Source organism: Magnolia sinica, chromosome 5 (genome assembly GCF_029962835.1).
Source record: "Magnolia sinica isolate HGM2019 chromosome 5, MsV1, whole genome shotgun sequence".
Lineage (NCBI taxonomy): Eukaryota > Viridiplantae > Streptophyta > Magnoliopsida > Magnoliales > Magnoliaceae > Magnolia > Magnolia sinica.
The window spans coordinates 98,246,658-98,256,094 of NC_080577.1; positions in this window are offsets into that span (position 1 = coordinate 98,246,658).

Sequence of the window (9,437 nt, forward strand, 5' to 3'; positions counted from 1 at the left end):
TCCAACCCAAGAGTTTGTATTAGATAGTGTTCTCAAGACTAATAATCTATTTGAGTCATAGCAAGTGAGTAAGCTTGTAAGGACCTTTTAACATGTGAATTGGGCCAGATTTGGCCCAGCGGTCAAGGCTCGAACTGGGCCTGGTTTGGCCCAGTCTGTGTCATACCATTAAGGCTCATTCTGTTCGGCTCAAATGGATTTGGGCTTATCGGACTGGCCCTATTGTGCAGCCCCAATGGGTTTGGGCTCATCGGACTGGCCCTATTGTGCGGCCCCAATGGGACTAGGCCGACTGGCCTGGCCCATTTGTGCGGCCCCAATGGGATTGGGCCGACTGGCCTAGCCCATTTGTGTGATTGGCTTGGCATAGGCCCCCTATTACTTTGGCCTGGATTTGGGCTGATTTTCGCCCGTTTATGGGACTAATTTCGGCCCAGTTCCAGGGCAGATTTCAGCTTAGCACATGGCGCAAGTTGGTGACTGCCCTAGGCCCACACCACGGCCCAAACTTGGGCTGATCTCGGCCCACCCTTTTGGCTAGAACTTAGTCTGATCTCAGCCTAGTTTTAAGGCTAGTTTTGGCCCAGAACATGGGCTGATTTTGGCCCACTTCACACACCAACTGAAGGCTGGTTTCACGGCCCAGCTAAAGGTCGTTTTTAGTCCTGGTCATGACCCAACTGAAGGCCATTTTCCGCCCAGGTCTGGGACTGTTCTTGGCCCTGGACACAACTTGGTTTGGTGGGTGGGACCCAGCAAATGAATGGTCAAAAATGAGCTTGGTTATGCTAGCCTCTTCTGCATATTAGAAGATGGCAACAGCACCCATCGTCGCAATAACGTTAATGTTCTTCACAACTCATTGAGTTGTATCTGAGCCGGCCCAGCACGTCTCCTACTCAGCCCACATCTCAGCTGAAAGTCTGGCTCAGTCCAGAGCTTCTGTTGGAAGTCTGGATCGGCCCAAGACATCGCCTTATGAATGGGCTGGATGACATATAAATATCATGGTGGGCTGGGAACGTTTCGATGGCGGCGTTTCCATTCCCATTGCTTCCTCCAGTTCTCGTTTTTGGGCTCACATGACCTTGATCTGGTGAAACTGATGGACGTCTGGCTCGGCCTAGAACGTCTGATGGACGTCTCTAAGATGATTCTAGCCATCTGATGAAATGGACACTGACGACCAGTGATCCATCATCATCTGTTTTCATTGATTGTGTAGCTAACGAAGATGGGGCGTTCGACCTTACCTGAACCTTGAGCTTGTTGGCTCGGACCAACAAGTAACCCAGTTGCTGTAATGGCTTGAGATCGGCCTAGAAAGTGAGTTAACTCAGTATTTCACTAAGTCTAGGAGACTACCAGAGTCTACTCGAGCTCGGGCTAACCTGGCAACTGGTGCGACCGCACTCCTTCCCCCTCTCACTCTTTCTTGGCTCTCCCTCTCTTTCTATGTAGTGCTTCTGGTCTACACTGACCCAACTCGGCTCGAGCTAGAACAGTCCGGGTTGGTGCAGTGCGGCACCGAGTCTGCACTCCACCTCTCTCTCTTTGTGGCTCTCTCCTACCTCCTCCATCTCCTTCCCTCTCTTGAATCTCTCATACTCTTCCTCCTACAATGACTAAACTAGACTGCACTGGTTTGACTCAACCCGCACAGACCGAGTTGACTCAGTGCGGCACCGAGTTCGCTCTCCTCAAGCCTCTCTCTTTCTATCTTTCTCACTCTCTCTATCTCTCTCTCTCTCAACGAACTCAAGATGAGAATCCCGAGACAAACGGCCTAGCTTTATAGGGCCGAGGCACGTGTGAACGACACTTCCAACGGCCATGATTCGGTGGCCGATTGCATGCGTTTTTCTCAGGTTTTTGCATGCATGGAATCCATCCATCACTGGGGATCGGTTCCTACTGCTATGGCCCACAGGAAAAGCAGATTTTTATCTTTAGCAGGGCCCACGTCATGATGGTGGGTTTTCATCTCAACGAGGAAGATGATGCAGCCGATCATGATCGATTTTTGTTCACGATGTATTTCCATGATCTGGTCCGTTTGAACGGATCAGATGGGACCCTTGATCACGGTGGGGCCCGTTTTTACCACCCCCCATCACCGTTTGCTCACACCCGGCGATATTTTCTGCCTCATCTGAATTTCTCGCGAGATGAGACGTCTTTAACAAGAGAGCAGTTGCAGCCCTAGAGGGGACGAATTAGATCCTTCCACGGAGCCCAGAGGACTGCTTGGATTACGCCAGCTGGGATTTCTAAAGAAAGAAATGTCTCTCGCGCCGACCGATGCTACAGGCGGTTGCCTGTCCATTTCTGGCAGTGAATTGGAAGTGTGGATTTCTACCCCAAGGGACAACTGGGATCGAGGGAGAGCTGTTGACGCGGATTGCTTACGTGGAGGACTCCACAACGGCTAGATTTTGGAGGACGTTGTTGCCCCTCTGGGACTGCCTGTTGTACGTACACATGCACATATGCATGGGGCATTTCGGATGACATGGTTTTGGTCATCCAGATCTCACTAACGTGATGAACGGCCTGGATTTCCTCGGATAGTGATTGAAGGTGGGCCACAATTCACTCGAATGTGCGTCGCCCCGTCCCACTCACTGTAGCGAGAGGATGGGAGGGAAATCCTACTTTTTTGAAAGCTCATCGGGTCAGCGTCTATTTGACCGATCCAACAGCCTGGTGCACATCGTGCACATAGGCCTATGGTGCACGCTGCATGGACCCCACCTTGGTGGGATCTTTCAATCAACGCCGACCATCCTCCTTGGCGGTCCCACTTGAGGTGTTTGGCCATTGATTGGGACGATCCAACGCTTGGGTGGTTCCCAAGCTGTGATTTGAGTATTATTTAAGATTTTCCAACAATCTAAGGGCCAGATTGCTCTGAGTTTGAGTATTAACGGTCCAAAGAGAATCCAGGCCCTCCTAGGGGACTCTGGTGTCAAGTCTTAGGTGTTGATGGGTAGTTTTGATACGTAGGTCTACCCTTGTCTTAGTTTTGGTTTGAACTTAGGCGTACCATTATATTAGTAATGTTTATTAGTAACACCCGTGTACTAAAGACATGGGGTGTTACATCCTCAGCCGAGGCACCCTTTGTTTTTTTCGGCTTGGTCTTGAGATGACTCTTTATTATTTTGTTCATTGCTTCCACTTGGCCGTTGGATTAAGGATGACGAGGTGATGAATAGGCATTCCTTATGCTGAGCCTCTGACACATACCCCTGAATCTATCGTTGTCGAACTACTTCCCATTGTCTGACACAATGGTGTCTGAAATGTCGAACCGACAAACGATATTCTTCCAGACGAAGTCTATTACTTTCTGCTCGGTGATCTTGGCAACAAGCTCAGCTTCAACCCACTTGGTGAAGTAATCAACTTGTCACACCCTAAACTCGAAAAATGGGCTCACAAAATTTCTGATCGCTGAATCTAGCGCCGACAGCCTCCGTAGTGCCCCATTCTCTGATCCCAGCACTCACATGCCCGAATTCTATCCTGGGATTTTACAAGGAGGATTTTCAGTATGATTTTTTTTAATGGAGTATAACCATAAGCATAACCAAGTCACAAAACAACATCACCACATATCCACTATATCAAAAATTTTAAGTACAATGCGGAAAGAGAAATACAAGGTGATTAAAAACTTCAAAATAATCTGATGTGTGCTCTTGCCTCAGCGCTGCTGCGAACCAATGCCACCTGCACGCAATGGTCGTGCATAAGCTTACAAAAGCTTAGAGGGTGGTGTAAGTGTGTGCGCAAGGCAAGCGTCAAGTGTACAATATCAGAGTAATGTGAAAATATGCAGCCAAAACTATCTGATGTAAGACATGAATGCTATCGGCCATACCAAGGCCATGCGATGCGAGGCCTATGTAGCCAAATGTCATATGTAAGATGCAAAGCAAGCATGTCAGTCCTCAGCAAGTAAACATATCAGTACAGTTCCTCTCTGGATATCACAGGGGTCTAATAAACTTTACAATGACTGCCTCCTCCCTAGCTGCACAGCCAAGCAAGTGGAAGAGACCACACTATCCGCCTGACCAGTAGTTTGCCAATACCTACCCGGCTCGTCGATAGCGGACTCATTTACGAGCTAGTGAAACTCAGCCTAGCTTATAGCCCCCTCACTCGGGTGGATTAGGCCACACCCTCTTCCAACCAACCACGACACAGTGGGAGACGTGGCCTATTGGTATTCGACACTCAGGCGCTCGTGTATCTACTCGGTTTAGAAGTTGGAGCATCTCCTGGTACCAAAAAAGTTCTGAAATTTTCACCCAAGGACATCCTAAGTGTCCACAATACTAGAGCCAATATTTTCGGTATTCGATACGACCATTCACGATGTGCCTGTGGAGGCCACGACCCTGATGTCGCTAGGGCGTGCAGTGATCACGACACACATTGTGAAATGCATGAGTCACACCGTCAGTCATGCAGCAATCCTGTGCGTACCGCAAGTCATGTGGGGGCACTCCATCTCATAAGGAGTCCCGTAAATGTCTCAGTCCAACGGCTTATGTTATGATCAAATATTCTTCATATCAAGCATACATATAATGCGTATGGGTATGAATCATGGAGCTATACTAAGCATGTTATAAAGTGACGAACTGTCCTTACAATGAAGATGGGCCTAAATGGCCTACACACAACAAGTACGGGCCTATCAATGGGCCTTAAGGAGAGTTATAATGCGGACATTTAACCAAAATTATTCTTACAATGTGGACGTCAAACCAACATTGCTCCCAAGGCATGACCCGCCATAAATATCATTACATAAACCATGATAGAATCGCACATTGCAATGGAGCTTAAGTACATCCCGTTGGGCCTCGACCCATGGGCCTTAGATACATCAAATGGGCCGCATCACATGTGCCTTATATTGATTAAGTGGGCCACATCAATGGGCCGCACCAATGGGCCTTATGTACATTACAATGGGCCATAAACCATGGGCCTTATAATACATCAAAATGGGCCTAATCACAAGGGCCCTAATACATCACAATGGGCCTTAACCCATGGGCCCTAATACATCACAATGGGCCTTAACTCATGGGCCCGTAATACACCCACGTCAGTGGGTCCCATCGTCATTGATGGACGGAGTTGATAAAATACATAGATCATGGTGGATCTTGCCGTCCCTGATGGATGGTGAGGATACAACCAATACATTAGGGTTAGGTCCCACTACACATGTGGGGCCCAAGAAATGGTAGTATGTATGTATGTATGTGTATATAATATATATATATATATATATATATATATATATATATATATATATATATATAATATTGCATCTGACAATGTCCAGGCCCTGGACGGACGCCCTGGATATGGTACACATACAACGTAGTGGACCCCACTACACGTGTGGGTCCCATGGATGAATGGATGAATGGTGTGGAGAGAACACAGACATCAAGGGTGGGGCCTACTGCCTAGACGACATTGACGAAACACATACATTGTGGGTTCCACCGTCCACTACCGTGGATGGTGCGAATAAAACACATACATCATTATGGGTCCCACGTGGGGCCCACCATAACGTTTATCTGCAATCCAACCTGTTGGTAAGGTCACACGGACCCTGGATGTAGGGGAACAATAAATTTCATATCGATTCAAAACTGCTACAACCCAAAAAGGGTTTTAATAGCAGTCGTTCAATCTTATTGTTTCCTGTGATGTGGGCCACCCGAGTTCCAGATAGGGCTGATTTTTAGGGTGGGACCCACTGCCCTAAGGGGCCATCAAATGCATTGTGTTGATGTTCTCACACATCACGGCGGGGCCCACGGCTGGGACCCGTGTTCCCTGCCTCCAGCGTCAAATGCAGCAGCAGCGCATGCGGCTAATTTTTATTTTTATTTTTTTGAAACGGATGTTTTTTCACGATTTTTCATAGGTGGGGCCCGCATCAGGTGGATCAACTCCAGCCATTGCATTCCATGGCTCAAGACTAACCAAACAAGGTCAATATACGGTATGTTTTGGTGTGTAGAAAAATCAGAGTGGATTTTAACGGTGAAAATCACTATTTTCTATACTATGGTCCGCAAGGGAATCAGATCAGCTTCATTTTTCGGTTTAACGCCTAAAATGAGCTGAGGAATGGAATGGACGGCGTGAATTACACTTATACATCGAGGTGGGGCCTACATGGAAAGCCCTTCCCAAAAAGCTATTTTTTTTTCTTTTTGCTGCTGCCATTAGTACACCCATTGTTAGCTCACCCTTCACTGACGTCCAGCATCCCTTGACGCTGGACAATTTTGGATACAACATATATTAAGGTGGGCCCCACCTTCAAACATGTTGTTCAGGTGGGCCACCATATGCATGGATGGTGTGGATAAAACATACACCAAGGTGGGGTTCATCCGAGTGGACCACACGGCCACATCATCACACCTAAAAACAATGAAAGAGAAAGGGAGAGAGAGAGAGAGAAAGTGGGACACATGTGTGATGTAGGGACCCCGACACTATGGGCCCTCCTTTGCATAATTTACAACATACATCAAGTGGGTCCATCAAATCAAAGATCAATGGTGGAGATTCCTTTTTCACCAAAATGGAAGGTCTAGATGACCTCTAGCCATACAAAGAAAATAAACATCATGATGGGGTCCATGGAGAATGACCCCATCATGGAATGATCATGAGAATCAAGGTGGGGCCATCGGCCACACCCAGGGTCCAAAGTGAGATCCATACCATCAATCGATAGGCCTCACTTGACCCTTCATCAAAAAAAGGAAATCTACGCCTAATAGAAGCACCCACCATTCGATCTTCTTAGTCCGTTGGAAAGCCGATCTCCTTGTGTTTCACTTTGATGGAGGGTGATGAGAAATGAAGGGCTAGGATGAGAGATCTTAGGATGGAAAGTAGGCCACATGACTCACTCTTTTCTCACTTGGGATGGCTTGGACGTCCACTCTTTTGCTCTCTTTGTTGCTTGAAATTTTGTGTTGAGAAATGAGAGAGAGAGAGGGTTGTAAGGAGAGAGAGTGATGAGTGATGGATGTGAGGTGAGTGATGGGTGAGGTGAGAGGTTGGTTGACTTAGTGGTTGCTTGAGTCATGGAGAAAAGAAGTATGGGTGCTCTTGTACTTGACATGAGGTGATTGATTGATTGATTGATGGGACATGTTGTAGAGATTCTCTTTGGATTGCAAACGCGCGGTGTTTTTCCTCGAACTGAACGCGGGCTCACATCTCTCGGCCAGGGTATTGGGTCGGTGAGCGAGTCACAACGTTAGAATCGCGGCGACGATGCGGTCGCAATAGTACAAGTCTCGGATTAAGCCGACTCAAATCTACAGGATACAACTTAGGGTTACGTGCAAACATCAATTATAGGTCGCAGGTTGCCGGAATTCGTCCGGGAGGATCGCAAGAGTTGACGGAACAGTACGGACTAGGATACGGGTCTTACACAACTGCTACAATCACATACTTAGTCTGCCCTTTTCCCTAGGGCAAAGGTCCAATGATGTCGATCCCCACTGAGCAAATGACCATGGTCCACTAATGGGGGTCAACTCCTTTGCCGGTTACTTAAGGACGGCTGCAAACCTTTGGCATTTGTTGCATTTCTGAGTAAAACCCCTGGAGTCTTCTTGGATTGTCAACTAAAAGTATCCTTAGCGGACAATCTTCTGAGCTAGGGCTCGGCCGCCAGAATGATTTTCGCAGATTCTTTCGTGAGTTTCTCGAATCACATACTCTGCCTCATCTGGTCGCAAACACCTTAAGTAAGGCAGGGTAAAGCCTTTCTTGTACAGAGTATCCCCTATGATTATATACTGCGCCGCCTTGATCCTCAGGAGCTGAGCATCCAGTTTTTCCTCGGGAACTTTGCCATTTATGAGGTATTCAACTATTGGATCCATCCAGCTTGTCATCATCTGCACTAGGTGAACGATCCTATGGTCGAGACGATTAATGCTCTGCTCATTGAGGAATTCCACCGGGACAATCCCCGGAATGCTCTCTTCAGTGGCCGAGGCTATCTTCGCTAGAGCGTCGGCCCAAGAGTTCTTGACCCTTAGTATCTGGTTGATGTCACACTCCTGGAACTTACTTATGAGTTTCCAAGCCTGGCTGAGATAGGCTATCATCTTGGCTTCCTTAGCATCATATTCTGCCAATATTTGATTTACGACGAGCTGAGAATCGCATCGGACGTCGAGAGCTTGGACTCTTAAGATAATTGACAACATGAGTTCGACCAGTAGAGCCTCATATTCCGCTTCGTTGTTCGAGGCTCGGAAGCCGAGCTTTATGGCATACTGGATAGTCGTTGAGTCAGGTGCTACATGGACAATTCCTGCTCGTCGTTTTGAGTTCGATGACCCGTCCACGAATAGGGTCCACTTGTCCGTAGTCATTGACTCCGCTTTGGCGTCCTCGGCAGGCGGATTGGCATGGAGGATCATGAGGTTCTCTGTCAGATTGGTAGGCGTGTCCAGGTTAGATGTTCTAGCTTCGCTATTCTGAGCGGTGAACACTTCTAGGAAATCAGCCACGACCTGGCCCTTAATGGCGATTTTCGGCCAATATTTGATATCGAACTCTCCGAGCTCGACTGCCCACTTGGTCAGGCGCCCAGACACTTCGGGTTTCTAGAGCACCTGGCGAAGGGGTTGGTAGGTGAGGACGATTATAGAATGCACTTGAAAATATGGGCAAAGTCATTGAGCAAATACTACCAAGGGTGAGCTTCTCTAGGCTTGGATACCTTGTCTCCGCTGGGACCATTGCTTTGCTAACGTAGTATACAGGATGTTGTTTCCCATCGGATTCTCTGATAAGGGCTGAGCTTACGGCCGAAGCTGAGACCGCTAAGTAGAGGAACAACGGCTCCCCTTTCTCCGACTTAGACATCAACGAAGGTGACCCTAAATACTGCTTCAGTTGTTAGAATGCCTGTTCACAGTCCGAGATCCACTCTGCCTTCTTATTACCCTCAGCTGATGGAAGAAGGAGAGGCACTTGTCGATTGCCCTAGAGATGAACCGATTGAGAGTGGCCACTCTCCCGGCGAGGCAATGGATCTCTTTCAAGGTTCGAGGGGAGCTCATGTTTAAGAGAGCTTTGATCTTGTCTGGATTTGCCTTGATCCCCCTCTGGCTGACCCGAAAGCAGATGGATTTACCTGAGCCTACATCAAATGTGCACTTGGTTGGGTTTAGCCTTATCTGATATTTCCGTAGGATGGAGAAGGTCTCGGCGATGTCTGATATGTAGTCAGCCGCTTTAACGCTCTTCATTAGCATGTCGTCGACGTAAACCTCCATGGTCCAGCCGATCTGACAAGCGAACATCTTATTCACCAATCACTGATAAGTTGCTCGTGCATTCTTCAA